The sequence below is a fragment of the Aquarana catesbeiana genome, linkage group LG03 (assembly GCF_042186555.1).
Source record: "Aquarana catesbeiana isolate 2022-GZ linkage group LG03, ASM4218655v1, whole genome shotgun sequence".
NCBI classification, from domain to species: Eukaryota; Metazoa; Chordata; class Amphibia; order Anura; family Ranidae; genus Aquarana; species Aquarana catesbeiana.
The window spans coordinates 279089499-279106499 of NC_133326.1; the positions used below are offsets into that span (position 1 = coordinate 279089499).

The 17001-nt window shown below is 42.6% G+C and overlaps 1 protein-coding gene across 7 annotated transcripts in view; it reads right to left on the reverse strand.

Annotated features, from left to right (window-relative positions):
• SRGAP1 (SLIT-ROBO Rho GTPase activating protein 1) overlaps positions 1–17001 on the reverse strand; it is a 253078-nt gene that overhangs the window by 146511 nt on the left and 89566 nt on the right. The window lies entirely within an intron of this gene.

Sequence of the window (17001 nt, forward strand, 5' to 3'; positions counted from 1 at the left end):
ATGACGTGTGGCTATTGGGCAGCACACAGAGTTCTTATTAAAAGTGTATTTGGAAAGAGTAGGCAAATGGTTACACATTTGTTTTGCTCATTTTAGACCACAGCCAACCATTCTAAAGACTATTGAATAATGTCTTAACGGGGTTTATTTGTTAAAGCTAGAGAGTGCAAAATTAGTCACAGTTCTGCATAGAAACCAATCAGCTTCCAGGTTTCATTGCCGCAGGTTTTATTGCCAAAGCTTAAATGAACAAACTGAGGTTATTAGCCGATTGGTTTCTATGCAGAAATGTGACTAAATTTTGCACTCTCCAGGTTTAGTAAATAAACCCCAATATGTCGCGGTAAAACATTCATGCTGGGATACCAGCTACCCACTCTGCATTGTTACTCAAATTTAACGTTTGTTATGCAAGAACAACTGTATGGATTGCCATCTACAAACAGCAAATAATTCCTTGGTGTGTGTTAGTTTACAAAAGTTAATAAAAAAAAAGAAATAAAAGTAGAACAGGCAAAAAATAAAAGAGAAAAAGGCAAAACATTTTCCTGGTGCCTCCATGGCAGCATACCTGTGATAAGCTCCGCCCTGGACTTCTCCCCTCAGGATAGTGAATATATTATTATAAAAATAAAAGACCAATACACCCCCCCCCCCCATAGCATTCTCCTTTTTTTCCCTCATACCTCATGGATTGGTGTTAGTGTGTGTCCTTACCTCTGCCATGTGCAGGTTCGGTCTGGGTTCAGCCTCTCCCAGGTGCAGTCCTCATCCTTGGACTGCTAAAAGCACTGAGCGCTAAGGTGGGGAGCCCCTTCTGAGGGTCTTTTGGGGCAGCAGCGGTCTCCTAACCTGGAGCATTAGTCCTGCAGAGTTTTTGTGGCTGGTACCATGCTGTGTGGGCAGGCAGGGCAGCTCTACTTTTTCTGGTTTACTTACATAGTTAGTAAGGTTGAATAAAGACACCAGTCCATCAGTTCAACCTGAGCGAGTGTGGTTGCGTGCCTACAATTATCCCTATTTAAAAAGGTACCCATATAGCGCCATCAATTTATGCAGCGATCCACACATACATACTGCTGTCATTCTTTTTTTTATCACTTTTAAAATTTTCCTTTTCTTGTTCCTCCTGTCTCTCTGGTCTGCTCGACAAGCGCATTGCCATCATCATAACCTCATACTTTCTCCGCAGTGGAGATTGCAGGTGGACCGTATGGCGCATGCGCAAAGAGAGAATGCCTCTAGTGCAGTGGTTCTCAACCTGGGGGTCGGGACCCCCACGGAGGTCGAATGACTATATGCCAGGGGTCACCGAATCTGGACTGGTCCTGAGCCTGTGGCCGTCCACTCGGCCTCTTCGCAGCCGCCCATCAGTTCACGGCATGGCTGGGGGGCAGAGACTAGAGGTCAGCTGACTGTTGAGGAAAGTGAAGTGGGAGGGGCTGGAGGAGACCCTATCTCCTGATTTCGGCATAGGTGTCATTGCTGCAAGACACACAAAGCCGGAGACACCGTGAGTAAAACTACCTGTGATTATAGTTGCCTATTAAAAGTCCCCACAATTCTCAGATCAGCAGATGACCTTGATTAACAGCACCTAAGTTGGCTGATCAGAACTCCCCCCAGCACTGCCACTCATCCATTCGCTCCACCAAGGAGTAAGAGAAAGAATAAAATAGAGAATACATGGATGGGAGCGGAAAAGAGGGGGAGGAACAAAGAAAAGGGAGAGAAAAAAAATAAGAGAAAGAACAGAAAGATGGCTAGAGAGGAATGGGGAAAAAAAAGAAAAAGAAAAGAAAAAGAAAAAAAAAAAAAAGAAAATAGTATTGAGATATATAAAAGGGAAAGATGAGAGAGAGAGAGAGAGAGAGAGAGAGGAGAGAGAGAGAGAGAGAGAGAGAGAGAGAGAGAGAGAGAGAGAGAGAGAGAGAGAGAGAGAGAGAGAGAGAGAGAGAGAGAGAGAGAGAGAGAGAGAGAGAGAGAGAGAGAGAGAGAGAGAGAGAGAGAGAGAGAGAGAGAGAGAGAGAGAGAGAGAGAGAGAGATCCTAAAATGTACCATAAGGGGTTTTAATACTGTACGAGTGGAAAGGGACTCAGGAGCACTAAATGTCCGTGGGTTAGGGCACAAATGACTTCTCTTGCTTTGGGTGCTGAAACGCTATGAAAATAATTTTACTGTTAGGGGTCCCCACAACTTGGGATATTTTATCAAGGGGTCACAGCCGTAGAGAGGTTGAGAACCACTGCTCTAGTGCCATTTTGCATCAGGAAGCACATTGTTGTTTGCCCTCACAATAGGAGGGGTGGAGAGCTCCTAGTGTCCTATTTAAGGATAAGGGGAAGTCAGTATGGCAGCCAGCTTCGTTAGGTCAGGTTGTCTGTGCCAAGTGCTCCTGTGCAATCAGATCACTGTGCCTTTGGTAGGTATATTTTTAAAAAAGGAAGAGAGTGTGAAATTAGCAATTGTGAATTAAAGGAGCGTTAGTTAGGCCCTTAGGAATATTTATTTTAAAATCTTTTCTTGATTCCCTATGTTCTTTTCTAGCTTTCTATCTGCCCTCTAGCTGCTACTGTCTGCCCTGCTGCAATGAGTCGGCTGCCTTCAGATCGAGACCCTCGTTTACATAGGTAAGCATATGCATTTTGGTTTCACGTGTTTTTTTTGTTTTTTTTTTAAAAGAAAAAAAAAAAAAAAAGAAAAGAGTGCATTTATGCTGTTGCTTTTGTTACAGCCCTATATGCCAAGATAAGTCTAACAAAACTTCTGGCCGACATGGAGGTCATTCACATCCAAGCCCTGAATACAGCCAATCATCCAGATCACAACATCATTCTCATGAAAGATCTACATCTAAGAGGCACCGGTCAGCAAAAATTCTCCCAGGCGAGAAAGCTCTAGAAGGTGTCAGGCTTGCGGAGCCGTCCCTATGACGGATAAGTTGGTCTGCAGGGACTGTTTCCAGAGCTATGCCACTCAAGGGAGGCTGAAGCACAGCAGGTGACAGAGTAAAACCAAAAAAGTTGTCAAGGATTCGCTAGTGGAGATGATGGGATCAACGCCTTCCCAACAGGCAGCAACAAGAAGCATGATGAGGCTTCAGGAGTAGCCCTCCCAGGTCCCTCAGCCATTGGGCCAATATTATCCGTACCATTACCCCCCCCTACAACTGCAGGAGATAGGGATGGGTCTGAAGATTCAGCCGATGAGATGAATCCTGACCCGTCAGGATTCAGTTTCTTTAGTTCAGCCATTTGTTTCAGCAGTAAAGCAAGCAATAGGCTGGGAGGAGGTCGAGGAACCTCCTAAGAAGTCGAGGTCTTATTTCCCATTCTTCTCTAATGGAGGAAGTAAAAGACCTCAGAGGATGAATGGAAAAAGACGGAAAAACTATTTCCCTGAATCGGTTGAATAAACTTTACCCTTTGGCCGAATCGACTCGGCTCTTTTGAACACATCTCCGGTGGTTGATGATGCGTTGGTTCGCTAAGCCAAGAACATCACCTTGCCAAAGGAGGACTCAGCATCCTTTAAAGATCCTTTATATAGGCGCATTGACTTCAGACCTTAAAAAGGCCTACCAGTCGGCTGGAGGCGCCTGCAGACCAAGCATTGCCGTTGACTTCAGTTTCAAATGCAATTAGAGTCTGGACTGAAAACAGAGGTGGCCATTCGTCAAGATGTACCGAAAGAGGACACCATAAAAGGCTCTAGAAGAGCTCAAGATATCAGCTGACTTTGTGCGGGAAGCAGCCATCGATTCGATAAGATATTCAGCTAGGGCTATGCTGCATACAGTTATGGCCAAACAGGCCTTGTGGCTAAAACCATGGCTGCGGATGCAGCCTCTAAGCAGAACAGGTGCACAATCCCCTTTGATGGGAAGGCATTATTTGAAGACAGGCTTGAAAAGCAATCTACCGGGTGACTGGAGGGAAGTCGGGATTACTTCCTCAAGATAAGTTTCAATCTTCAAGAAACAGACATTTCTCACAGTTCTGTCAAAACAGGGACCCTAAAAAGAACTGGAGAAGCACTCAGGCCACTTTTTTAAAGTCAGAGGAGTCTTCCCAATCCCCATGAGGTGGCAAAAATCTTTTGTGACACGGGGCCACCCCAAGTGATTCCGGTCGAGGCCAGGTTAGGTCGCTTCTCTGGGGTCTGGTCCAACCATTGCAAAGATCCTTGGGTGTATCCATCGTCCGTTTTGGGCATTTATGGACGTTTTCAGAACATCCCCCACAAGATACATTTGCCCTAATGAGCGTTCCAGTCTCCCCGCAGAAGGCAGAAGAGTTGCAAAAGTTTCCACTCCTGTTGCAAATTCAGCAAGCAGTAGTTCCTGTCCCTCCCTCAGAGAAGTTCACAGGGTTCTATTCAACCCTTTTTCTAGTACCCAAAAAGAGTGGGGAATGAAGACACGTGGTGGATTTAAAACGGCTAAATCGTATCATTCATTTAGATATCTTCAAGGGAATCCTTACAAACGATCATCCAGATGGTACAGCCAGGAGATTGGATGATTTCAGTAGATCTCCAGGATGCCTATTTCCACGTACCCATTCTTCCCGCCTTCCAAAAATATCTAAGGGTTGCAGTCAGTCACACACATCTCCAATTCCAGTGTCTGCCCTTCGGCCTCTGCACCCTGAGGGTATTTTCAAAAGTCTTGATTTCAGTACTAGCCCCTCTAAGAGAGGGGACAGAGTATTTCACTACCTGGACGACATCCTGTTGCTAGCCCCCAATCCAAGGCAGCTTCTGGAGCACAAAGATCTTGCTATCCACCCTTGCAGAATTCGGGCGGCTAGTGAATTGGGAGAAGAGTCTTCTCACCCCAACCCAGACAATGATCTACCTAGGAGCCTTATTCAACACTTCAGTCAGAACAGTGTGTCTCCCTCCCCAGAAAATAACAGCCGTTTCCCAGAAAATGAGTCATGTCAGGACACTATCCCACCTCTATGCGTCAGGTTGCCCGAGTTTAAATCGGGACCATGTCATCTTGTATCCCGATGCTGCCATGGGCTCATTGGCACCTGAGATTTTTTCAAGTAGGTTTCTTGTCACAGTGGAAGAAACAGTTGCTGTGTCAGTGGATATTCCTCACGAACCCCATGAAGAGGAGTCTTCTATGATGGACGAAGGAACTGATCTCAAGGCCGTGACGTCTGAGTGCCTCTCCTGGACTACAGATGCAGGTTCAAGGGGCTGGGGAGCGCACTGCAATCAACTTGCAGTTCAAGGGAAAGGGGACTTTCCCACTGCAGGAATAGTCTTGAACGTCCTAGAGATACGGGCAGCCTATTTAGCCCTAATAAACCTGGGAGATCATCTGCAACAAAAACCAGTCCTGTTACGCATGGACAACAGAGCGGCAGTGTCTTATACCCAACGGCAGGGGGAACTCACAGCATCCCTTTATTACCTCAGTACCTGTCGCCCCATCAAGATTCCGATCTTACCTCATCTTCTCTCTCAAGAGAGATTTGTACACCCAGCACCTCACAAGCTGAATCTTAGATGCTAAGAGGCAAGAATTCCAATCCCTAGGTTGCTCATCTGAAGTAATTTCAACGCTATTAAGAGCTAGAAAACCTTCCACAAATTGTGTATAAACAAAAATCTGGAATAAGTTGAAAATGTTTGCAGCCAGTAGGTGTTCGGACCCAGCTATCCCTTCTTTCTTGCTCCTCTTGGATTTTACTACAAGTGGGCCTAAACCTCAGTCTCGGACTGAGTTCTCTAAAGGTTCAAGTGGCAGCTACACAAAAGAGACTGCCGGAAGACATGCTTATTACCAAATTCTTCAGGGCAGTTAAAAAGATTCTCTTTTTCTTTGTAGTGAACAATAACCATGTGTTACCTAGTATCCATAATTCCTAAAGTATTGCTTTTAAAGATGGTTATTATAAACCTGTGTGTGCCAAAAAAATTAGTATTTTTATATTCAAATCTGTGACTGGTGCTGGATTCTTGCTAATAAAAGTAAAATAGCAACATAAGGTGCTTCAATTAATATAAGATAAATCCACGCAATGAATTAGGTATTTTGTTATGGGTGTGGCTGCTGCCACAACAAAAAAAATCAAAATCTCACAAAATGAGACCAAATGGATCTTCCTGCTGGACACCCTCCAACCGGCAGGAATGAACATAGACGTGGATCTAAATTGTTTGCTTACAAATTCTAGAATCACAAACAATTCTCAATTTTTAGCATTCTAGCATTTTTAAGACTTAACATTTTAATTACATTATATTTATCGTCTATGAGATCTGAAATATGCATTCTGACTTTCTAAGAAACTTTTCCAACTCTTACTCCCATTTAAACTAAGGTCACTTAGGAGTACATATACAAATAGAATACGAAGCTCCAACCATATATAGAGCATGTGTAATACACAACCCCTTTCCTTATCTAATGTAGAACCCATTATCGTTTTAGCTATAGGGCACACACCGAGGGCCCTCTCTAACAACCATAGTTATACAATAAAATATATATATACACACACATAATAAACAAGAACACCTCTCCTGGTTATATATACATATAATTTTTTATATATTTTAACTTTTCACTTTTATTTTATATTTTTATTTCTATTTCATTTTATTTTTCATTTTTTCCTGATTTTTTATTTCATTGCAATGTTTAAAATGTTAATCTCTGGAAAATATAACCATTAGAACACAGATTAATAGTGGGGACCAGTATGTGCATATCTTTTTTTTTTTTTTTTTTTTCAAAAAAAAAAAAATTAGTAGTGTCCTGGGGGGGGTCACCGACCCGGAAGTCGGCTTAGATTCCAATAGGAAGTGGGGAAAGAAAGAATGCGGCCGAGGGTTAACGGTGACGTTCTTTGCTGACAGCTCGGACCTCGCGTTCCCTCATTAACATCAAAGCGCATGCGCGCTACCCCGGGCTTCGGTCCATAATATCCCCAACAAAATGGGGTGCAGCAAGATGAACGCCCCAGTAGAAGTCTGACGACGAAAACCGCGTGTAGGGCGGGCTACGGATGCCTTGCAGCACCTCTAACAAAGGGAATTCGATATCTTTTTCTTTTGAAATGTGAGTACATTATTTATTAAGCTTTAATAAAAGTTCTTATGGTTTTACGCAATGGGTATCCCTTCTTTCCTTTACATGTAAATATCACACCATAACATGCAAGTAAAGTTTGGGGGACATCCTTGATTGCTACACAGTGGCAGACACTGACCGCCTATACCCCTGCAGGGGAAAGAAAAATCCGGTGAGTGCAAGCATTGTCAGAGCATGCAGACAAGGCACTAATTAAAGAACCAGCACCTGGATAAGAAGTTTTCCTACAGATATTTGATCCTCAAAGATTGAACACCTCAAAACACTCCAAAAATAACTTTTTTCTCAAAAACGGAACTTTTCCTATCCAATTAAAACTGGTTATAGCACATCAGTCACTATTTATGATGGATAATTTGCACAATTTTGTATGAATTTGTATGATTTAGCACTGGTCACTTTATTGATTTAGCACAATGCACTTCTGTTGATTAATTGAAGCACCTTATGTTGCTATTTCCCTTTTATTAGTAAGAATCCAGCACCAGTCACAGATTAATATAAAAACACTCAATTTTTTGGTACACACAGGTTTATAAACAATCATCTTTAAAAAGCAATACTTTAGAAATTATGAATACTAGGTAACACATAGAGTTACTGTTCACTACAAAGAAAAAATCTGTTTTATCTCCATAAGGGCAGTGCCATACTACTCCTGCTTTTTTACCATTTTCTAATACATTCCACCTAGGTGGTATTGTATCTGTAGAGGCAACAGCCACACCCATAACAAAATACCTAATCCATTGCTCGGATTTATCTCATACATCTATCAGGTAAAAAGATTCGCCCACCAGTAAAGCAAACGTTTCCTGCACGCGATCTGTCCTTTGTCTTGGACTTTCTAACAACTCATCCTTTTGCCCCACCAGAATCCTCTTCTTTATGGAACCTGACACTCAAAACAGCTTTCTTGATTGCAGTTACTTCAGGTAAATAAGCCCCGGAACTTCAAGCGTTGGGGGCGGAAGTTGAACTTTTTTACCCAGATAGGGGGTTGCTACAAACAGTTCAAGGATTTGTTCCTAAGGTGTCTTCCCGATCCATTCCCTTGGAACCTTGGGCGCTACCTACCTTCCCAGATCCAGTGTCAGGGTCCTTGCTTGAATTGGACATTTCCAGAGCGCCAAGATATTACTTACAGGCTACAGCACCCTTCAGAGCATCAAATAAATTATTCATACTTCCTTGGGGTAAGAATAAAAGGGAAAGAAGCAGCCTCAATAACAATTGCCTCTTGGATTTGTAAACTGATCCAAAGGGCATATATGGCTAGAGGGATGGATCCTCTGGCGGTCAAAGCCCACTCAACAAGGGTAGTTTCTTCATCTTGGGCGGCAAGGGTTAATGTGTCAATGGAGACAATTTGCAGAACGGCTACTTGGTCTTCTCCGAACACGTTCATGCGACATTATAGAATTGATCCAGGAGCACTCACTTCAGTGGATTTCGGAAGAAGGGCAATTGAATTGGCTTTTGCGTTTACTTAATAAACTTCTTTGAGCATTACCCACCCAGTTTTTCAGCTAGTTATTTTATCACAGGCATGCTGTCAAGGAGGCACCAGGAAAACAGAAAATTGTATCATACTTTCCGTAATTTTCCTTTCCTGGTGCCTATCCATGGCAGCATACATGCCCTCCCTTGGTATTCAATATGGAAAGAGAATGCTATGGGGGTATTGGTCTTTCTTTTATAATATATTCACTATCATGAGGGCGGAGCTTATCACAGGTATGCTGCCATAGATGGGCACCAGGAAAGGAAAATTACAGTAAGTATGATACAATTTTCTGTTTTTTTTTTTTTTTTTCATTTTGGATAGAGCAAGGGAGGGTTGTAACCGAGAGATTTGTTTTCACCATTTGTGTCCCATTGCAGAGATTTCCCTTCACTTCCTGTCCCATGGCTAAAGTGTGAGGAAATCCCTGCAAATGAAGGGAATACCTTGGGGAGCCCCAGGTCACCAGAACTAGTATCCTCATTGGAAGATTTTCTGCAACAACTCAAAAAAAGGGGGATGCTCCCCAGCAGGGGGCATAGACAGCAATAAAAACTGACAAGCAATTCAATAACTCTGCGCTTTAGTTAAGTAGCTATTAGTTAACCACAAGCTCCAGAAGATTTTACTCCCTTAATGACCAGGGCATTTTTTGCTCTTCGGTACTGTGCTATTTTAAATGGCAATCGTGTGGTCATGCAACAATGTACCCACATGAAATCTAGATCATTTTTCTCACACAAATAGAGCACTCTTTTGGTGGTATTTGATTACCACTGGGCTTATTTTTTTATTATATAAACGGAAAAAGGAAAATTTTGAAGAAAATTAATTGATTGCAATTATATTTATATATATTATATGAAAAACGCCTGTAAACGAAACGTGACTTACCGCGTTTAGCCGAGTTTGGCGTCGGAAACTTCAGCGCCTAAACTCATTTTTTTGCCTTCAAAGAAAAGCCTATAAACGCAACTGCCTAAAAACGACATTAAATGAACCTGTGTACATGTACACATAAGATAACATTGGATGAGATCAGGGGCAGCTGAAAAAAGCAGCCAGCTGCTTCTGAACGTCCATTTACCAGCAGTAGTGTACATGAGGCCTAAGTTAAAAGTTTCACTACATAATGCACACAATGGTTATCCTGCCACTGTGAAACAAAAATTCTCCACAACTTTTTTTTATTTCTTTTAATGTAAACAGACATGTAATTCTAGGTTGTGTTATGACTGTATCACAGGGGAATACTACGACAGCCGGCACACCAGAAGCAGCAAGAAAATTCCAACACACACAAAGGAATCAGTAAAACTTGCCAAGTTTAGAAAAAGTTCAGTAATGACTTTGGCTAAAAGGCCTATGTTAACAAAATGACGAAAGTCAATGAAAAGCCAAGCCAACCCATAACTGAATGACTGTATATACTGCTAAGTTGTTCTGTTAAATGAGTCACAGCTCAAGCTTCTAATTATTTTCCTTTTAAACTACAGAAAAGAATGAAGACTAGCCGAAAACCGAGGAGGTAAATCTTTCAAGCCATTATGTGCTTACAAATAATTCACTGAGCCAAGACAGCATTATAAAGAGCGAGGCCGTATTAATGGAAATGTTAACTGGCAAGGCCAAAGAAAAATAAAAAGCTGACTTGTTAAACAAAATCTAGTATACCTTTGAAAGAATGGCCATACTGGTCTATGTGCCTGAATAAAGTCTGATGGCAGTACACAAGTTTCGATAATATGTAGGGATGCTTAAACCATTAAAAAAAAATAAATAAGGAAAATAAAATAAAATCTGTAGTAACTCACTCTACTCAAATCTTGTATCCTTGCCCACTAAGTGAAAGCATACCTCAAATGTCATGGATATATCAGGGGGTTACATTGCCTGCCTGAACAATTGTGAAAATATCTTAGTGAAAATGTTCTAATTTTTAGAACTCCTCAATTTCTAGAAGTTTATTAAAGAGATTCTTCAGTTCGAACCACCTCACCAAAAAAAAAAAAAAAAAAAAGTTAACGATTAAGACCTCTTTCAAACTTGCACGACTTTGGCCATCAGAGTCGCATGACAAGTTGAACCCCATGATTCCCAATGATAACCATTCATATCTGTGCGACTTCAAAGTAGTCCCTGTACTACTTTGGCCTGACTGATGCGAGTTGAGGTCCATAGACCTCAAGTTTACACAGGCATTCCCTGAAATCAAGTTGTGGTAGTGTGAAAGGGGCCTAAAAGTCAGTAGCTACAAACACTGTAGTGGCTGACTTTTAACCACCTGACATCCGGCCGTAGCCGAATGACGGCTTCAGCGCGGATGTCAATTCCCGGGAGGCCGTCATATGACGGCCTCCCCTTTCCTCGCTCCCCGTGCGCGCTCACGAGCGCGCAACGGGGAAATTCTGTGTTGGCCGTGTCCCTTGGACACAGCCAATCACAGATCGCTGTAAACGGCCAATCACAGCGGCCGTTTACAGCGCGATCGCTGCCTCCAATGAGAGATGATCTAAAATGTAAACAATTGAGATCATCTCTCATTGCCGGCTCTCTCTCCTCACACAGAGACAGCGTGTGAGGAGAGAGAGAAACTGTCAGCGATCTGTGAGTTTGTAATTAACATTTACTGTGCCTACAGTGCCCACAGTGCCCATCAATACAGTGCCCATCAATACAGTGCCCCATCAGTACAGTGCCAATCGGTGCCCACCTGTGCCAATCGGTGTCCACCTGTGCCAATCGGTGTCCACCTGTCTGCCCAGCGGTGATTAGTGTCCAGCTGCACATCTGCACAATCAGTGCCCACCTGTGCCACCTCATCAGTGCCCACCTGTGCCACCTCATCAGTGCCCACCTGTGCCACCTCATCAGTGCCCACCTGTGCCGCCCCATCAGTGCCCTCCCATCAGTGCCCAGCTGTGCCACCTCATAAGTGCACATCTGTTCCACCTCGTCAGTGCCCACCTGTGCCGCCTCGTCAGTGCCCACCTGTGCCACCTCATCAGTGCCCACCTGTGCCACCTCATCAGTGCACATCTGCACATCTGTTCCACCTCATTAGTGCACATCTGTTCCACCTCATCAGTGCACATCTGTTCCACCTCATCAGTGCCCCTCTGTGCCACCTCAGTGCCCATCTGTGCTCATCAGTGCCGCCTCATCAGTGCAGGCTTAGCAACCATGGCCAAAAGAAGCTTTTCCGCCGAGGAGGCGTACCAAATACTGTCCCAGGCCGACGAGAGCAACGGGGAGCTCTCTTTTTCAGATTCCCTTTCCGATTCCGAGTCGGACATAAACTATGAGCCAGTCCTCAGTAGTGAAACACTGAGTGACTCAGAGGAGGAAGAGATTCGGCCCGCCAAACGAAGGCGTTCTGGTGGGGAGGCAGTGGCATCTACCAGCACGGCAGTCCCGTCCACCAGCACGGCAGTCCCGTCCACCAGCACGGCAGTCCCGTCCATCAGCACCGCAGTGCCTCGGCAAGAAAGGCCAAGGACCCAAGCTAGCCTTCCCTATGCCCTGCAGAACCCCTTGTGGCTTCCTCCTAATTCAGGAGAAGCCAACATTCCCCCTTTCATTGCCCAGCCAGGAGTCCAGGTGAACACAGAGAATTTTTCCCCAATAGATTTTTTTAATTTATTTTTTACCGAGGACATGCTGTCAAGTATTGTGGCCCAGTGCAACCTTTATGCACATCAATTCATTGCGAATAATCCAACGTCCTACTATGCCCGTCCCTACGAATGGAGAGACCTAACGGTGGTGGAGTTGAAGGTTTTTTTAGGGCTCACATTTAACATGGGACTCACGAAAAAAAACACTTTGCTGTCCTATTGGTCAACCCACCCCCTCCAACACCTGCCAATATACTCCAAGGTGATGCCCAGAAACAGATACCTCATGATATTGAAGTTTCTTCATTTCAACGACAATACCCAGTGCCCTCCCCGAAATGACCCAAACTATGATAGACTTTTCAAAATTCGGCCACTTTTAAATTATTTTTCTGCACTATTCCCCCTGCTGTTTACCCCAGACAAAAACATATGTGTGGATGAGTCCCTTCTTAAGTTTAGTGGCAGGCTTAAGATGAAGCAATATATTCCCAGTAAAAGGGCACGCTATGGGGTGAAGGTATACAAATTATGTGACCGAGTCACAGGTTACTTGTATGCCTTCAAAGTGTACGAAGGGAAGGACACCCAGCTGCAACCCCCTAATTGCTCAGACTACTTGGGATCAAGCGGGAAAATTGTTTGGGATCTCACATACCCCCTACTGGAGAAAGGCTACCACCTGTACGTAGATAACTTCTACACATCTCTGCCCCTGTTCCACAACCTGCATCGGATGAAGACGCCTGCATGTGGTACCATCAAAAAGAACCGGAAGGGCTTTCCTCAAAGTCTGGTCAATAAAAAATTGAGAAAAGGAGAAACGGCGAGTCTACGAAACAACGAGATTTTGGCAGTGAAGTGGAGAGACAAAAGAGATGTATACATGTTGTCTTCAATCCACGATGATACCTTCATGGAAGTCCCCAGAAGAAATGGCCCCATACAGAAACCTAAATGCGTCTTTGACTATAATTTGTTTATGGGGGGAGTCGACTTGAATGACCAGATGCTGGAACCGTACCTTGCCACAAGACGGACATACCATTGGTATAAGAAAGTCGCAAATTATTTTTTTAATTTGGCCATCTACAATTCTTATGTCATTTATCGTAACTCCACCCAAAACCCCAAACGCTTCCTTGGCTACCAGGAGGACGTTTTCACTGCCCTTACATTCCCGAACGGCCCCCCAGAAAATATCCGATCTGATGTTCTAAGTCGACTCTCCGAACGCCACTTCCCAGATAAGATCCCTCCCAAACCAACAGGCCAACGACGGCAAAAAAAATGTAAGGTGTGTACCAGAGCTGGATTCAGAAGAGACACATCTTATTATTGTGCACAATGTCCTTCTGAACCAGGCCTCTGCGTAGGTGAATGTTTTCGTCGTTACATACTTCAGTAAATTATTAGTAAAGTATGGTAAACGTAAGCCTCCGTTCCTGCAATTTACCCTCACACCCCTTATGCCACTGCCTCCTCTGTAACTGACCCTGGCTTGTTATTTGACCACGCTTCTGCCTAACGATTCTGCACATACCTCTGCCTGATCTGGAACTGACCTTGGACTGTTTGACCATGATATTTGCCTGCCTCTTGGACTGATCTTGTACCCTGCAACTGGACTAGTGGGATTCAACACAGGGGTCTCACATATGTGAGGGGCTCCAGAATTGTTTTTCTGGATGAAGAAAACAATTTATTTTGTTTTCTCAATCCTAGATTAGGGTCTGGAGACTCGGAGGCTTCAAAGAGATTTGGGTGGGAGAAGCCTCTACCCCTGTCCCCATTCTGTCCTGAACGAGGCCCTACTTCTGCCTGTAGGACTTACTGCCGTCACGCCTCTGCCTGTTGCACTGACCACACCACATGGACCTGCCTACTACCAGGACCAATATTTTTGGCACTGCGGACAATATCTCTGCCTGCACGGACCCTGGACTTTATATGGATAGTAACCCTGCCTGCTGCCTGGACAATTGTGTTCGCCGCTGCTGACCAAGTCCCTGCCTGCTGCCTGGACCAGTGCTATCCTCCTGTGTACAACTGCGCTACTACAACCACAGGTAATCTTTTTTGTTTACGCTTTGCTCAGCATAATGTATTTTGGGGTGTAATTCTTGGTATGTGCATGCTATGTGTCCCTGGAACACCTGACGGTGTTCCTTGCATGTTTGGCCTCTGTATGTGGCCAGGCAGTGAAAAAGTCCCACGAATGTGGTATCGTAATACTCAGGAGGAGTAGCAGAATGTATTTTGGGGTGTCATTTTTGCTATCTAAATGCTATGTGTTGGAAATATCTTATAAAACGGACAACTTTGTGTAAAAAAAAAAATGCGTTTTCATTTTTTTCCACATTTTCCAAAAACTTCTGGGAAAAAATAAACCATTCAAAAGACTCATTATGCCTCACAGATTATACGTTGGGGTGTTAGCTTTCCAAAATGGGGTCATTTTGTGGGTGTTTCCATTGTCCTGGTGATCCAGGGCCTTCAAAAGTGTAATAGGTGGTTGAGAAATGTGATGTGTAATTTATGCTCCTAGAACACCTGATGGTGCTCCATGCACGTTGGGCCTCTGTATGTGTCCTGGCAGTGAAAAAGTCCCACACATGTGGTATCGTAATACTCAGGAGGAGTAGCAGAATGTATTTTGGGGTGTCATTTTTGCTATCTAAATGCCATGTGTTGGAAATATCTTATAAACGGACAACTTTGTGTAAAAAAAAAAATGCGGTTTCATTTTTTTCCACATTTTCCAAAAACTTCTGGAAAAAAAATAAACCATTCAAAATACTCATTATGCCTCATAGATTATACGTTGGGGTGTTAGCTTTCCAAAATGGGGTCATTTTGTGGGTGTTTCCATTGTCCTGGTGCTCCAGGGCCTTCAAAAGTGTAATAGGTGGTTGAGAAATGTGATGTGTAATTTATGCTCCTAGAACACCTGATGGTGCTCCATGCATGTTGGGCCTCTGTATGTGGCCAGGCAGTGAAAAAGTCCCTCAAATGTGGTATCGTAATACTCAGGAGTAGCAGAATGTATTTTGGGGTGTCATTTGTGGTATACACATGCCATGTGAGAGAAATAAGCTATTACAATGACAATTTTGTGGGAAAAAAAAAAAAAAAATCTCAATTTTGCAAAGAATTGTGGGAAAAAAATACAACTTCAAATAACTCACCATGCCTCTAACTAAATACATTGAAATGTCTACTTTCCAAAAAGGGGTTATTTGGGGGGCATTTGTACTTTCCTGGCTTGTTAGGGTCTCAGGAAATGAGATAGGCCTCAGTACATCAGATGTGATAATTTTTTAATGATTTGCACCATAGCTTGTAGACTCTAAAACTTTCACACAGACCAAATAATTTCCACAAATTTTTGGTTATTTTTACCAAAGATATGTAGCAGTATAAATTGTGGCCAAAATTTATGAAGAAAAATTACGAATTTGCAAAATTTTATCACAGAAATTAGAAAAAAATGTGTTTTTTTTCAAAATTTTCGGTCTTTTTTCATTTATAGCGCAAAAAATAAAAAACCCAGAGGTGATCAAATACCACCAAAATAAAGCTCTATTTGTATGAAGAAAAGGACAAAAAAATCATTTGGGTACAGTGTTGCATGACTAAGTAATTGTCATTCAAAGTGTGAGAGCACTGAAAGCTGAAAATTGGTCTGGATAGGAGGGGGGTTTAAGTGCCTAGTAAGCAAGTGGTTAATGAAAGGAAACAGAACCCCTGTCCAGGGATCTAGAGCTGTCCTCACTCAGGCCGGTTATTTCCTGGTCTTGAGGTCCTTGGTACTGTCATGTAACAACCCATGCATACAAAGAAACCAAAACAAATACGTTCAGAAATGAAGTTAAGTGTAATAAAATTAAATGACACAGGGAAAAAATAAACATGCTAACTGAAATGTATTTATTACTTTGTACAAAATCGTTTGTTGGTAATGACAGCTTTAAAGTGGTTGTAAATGTAAAAGTTTTTTTTTTTTTTTTTTACAATGTTGCACCGATACCACTTTAAGACCGAGCACAAGTACCAATACTTTTTTTCAAGTACTCGCCGATACTGAGTCTTTTTTTTAATGTCATGTGACAGTGGCACTAATATGCAGCACTGATTGATTGTACGTGGACTGTGTCAGAAGTTTTATTTTTTAATTTTAAATTTTTTACAATTTAGTTGTTTTTTTTTAATGATTTTTACAATTTAACCTTTTAAATATTTATTTATTACAATTCTTTTTTTTTTTTTTTTTTTTTTTTTTTTTTTTTTTTTTAGACCTGCTCCGATTGTACACATTTTGATAATACCCGTATTTGTGGGAACACAGATGTAAAATAAGTTGTTTTCCGGTGCAACGTATTGCAATAATAAATATAATAAAAAATTTTTATAACATTAGAAAAGCAGTTCCCTCAGGTCTTGGCAGAAAAATCTCAAGAGAAAATCAAAAATGGTTCCACAACTCCAGAGCTTGAATTTCAAATTGAAGTTGTGACCATCACCCAACCTCTCCCGAACGATTTAAGAGATAGTAACCGACATTTAAAACTGTCCGTTTTGCCGCCTTTAGAAGCTTTTTTTTTTTTAAATAGTCAAAAATTAAAAAATGCCTGTAAACGAAACGTGGCTAAACGCAAGTTACCGCATTTACAAGCTGTTACAGGCATTTGGTGTTTCTAATGCCTCTGAACATCTGTCCTGAACCCATTTTTTTGCTTTCCCAAAAAATGCTTAAAAACGACTA